Genomic DNA, 1680 nt, shown 5'->3' with positions numbered 1-1680 from the left:
ATCTTATCTTTTTCAAAGTTTGATTTTAAAATATCTTTTCTAACTTTTTATCTTCTTATCTATTCAAAATTGATTTTCAAATTTGTTTCAACTAACTAACTAACTTTTTGTTTGTTTCTTATCTTTTTCAAAACTACCTAACTAACTCTCTCTCTCTCTAATTTTCGAAAATATCTTCCCTCTTTTTCAAAATTTCTTTTTAATTAACTAATTATTTTAATTTTTGATTTTAATTTAAAAAAATTACTAACCTTTTTCAAAAACTATTTTCGAAAATCACTAACTCTTTTTCAAAAATTATTTTCGAAAATTCTCCTTCTCTCTCGTCTCCTTCTATTCATTTATTCATCTACTAACACTTCATCTCACCAAAAATCCGAACCCTCTCTCTCTGAGTTCAGATTTTCTCTTCTTCTTTTCTTCTACTCACATAAGGGAACCTTTATGCTTGGGCAAAAAGGATCTCTATTATTATTATTTTTCTGTCCCTCTTTTTCATATGAGCAGGAGTAAGGACAAGAACATTCTTATTGAAGCAGATCCAGAACCTGAAAGGACTCTGAAGAGGAAACTAAGAGAAGCTAAATTACAACAATCCAACAAGCACCTTTCAGAAATTTTCGAACAGGAAGAGGAGATGGCAGCCGAAAATAATAATAATAATGCAAGGAGGATGCTTGGTGACTTTACTGCACCTAATTCCAATTTACATGGAAGAAGCATCTCCATTCCTGCCATTGGAGCAAACAATTTTGAGCTAAAACCTCAATTAGTTTCTCTGATGCAGCAGAACTGCAAGTTTCATGGACTTCCATCTGAAGATCCTTTTCAGTTCTTAACTGAATTCTTGCAGATCTGTGATACTGTCAAGACTAATGGAGTAGATCCTGAAGTCTACAGGCTCATGCTTTTCCCTTTTGTTGTGAGAGACAGAGCTAGAGTATGGTTGGACTCTCAACCTAAGGATAGTCTGAACTCTTGGGATAAGCTGGTCAAGGCTTTCTTAGCCAAGTTCTTTCCTCCTCAAAAGCTGAGTAAGCTTAGAGTGGATGTTCAGACCTTCAGACAGAAAGAAGGTGAATCCCTCTATGAAGCTTGGGAGAGATACAAAGGACTGACCAAAAAGTGTCCTTCTGACATGCTTTCAGAATGGACCATCCTGGACATATTCTATGATGGTCTGTCTGAATTAGCTAAAATGTCATTGGATACCTCTGCAGGTGGATCCATTCACTTAAAGAAAATGCCTGCAGAAGCTCAAGAACTCATTGACATGGTTGCTAATAACCAATTCATGTACACTTCTGAGAGGAATCCTGTGAGTAATGGGACGCCTATGAAGAAGGGAGTTCTTGAAATTGATACTCTGAATGCCATATTGGCTCAGAATAAAATATTGACTCAGCAAGTCAATATGATTTCTCAGAGTCTGAATGGAATGCAAGCTGCATCCAACAGTACTCAAGAGGCATCTTCTGAAGAAGAAGCTTATGATCCTGAAAACCCTGCAATAGCAGAGGTGAATTACTTAGGTGAACCTTATGGAAACACCTATAACTCATCATGGAGAAATCACCCAAATCTCTCATGGAAGGATCAACAAAAGCCTCAACAAGGCTTTAATAATGGTGAAAGAAATAGGTTTAACAATAGTAAACCTTTTCCATCATTCACTCAGCA

At 36.0% G+C, this 1680-nt stretch overlaps 1 non-coding gene across 1 annotated transcript; it reads right to left on the bottom strand.

The window, feature by feature from the left end:
- Positions 1–1036: 1036 nt before the first annotated feature.
- Positions 1037–1144, bottom strand: LOC148581494 (small nucleolar RNA R71). Its single transcript, XR_015899613.1, has one exon. It is a non-coding gene; the product is annotated as a small nucleolar RNA R71 (small nucleolar RNA).
- Positions 1145–1680: the final 536 nt, after the last annotated feature.

Source organism: Arachis ipaensis, chromosome B10 (assembly GCF_059453495.1).
Source record: "Arachis ipaensis isolate K30076 ecotype BB chromosome B10, ASM5945349v1, whole genome shotgun sequence".
In the NCBI taxonomy this organism is placed as follows: Eukaryota; Viridiplantae; Streptophyta; class Magnoliopsida; order Fabales; family Fabaceae; genus Arachis; species Arachis ipaensis.
This window is presented reverse-complemented; position numbering and strand designations above follow the sequence as displayed.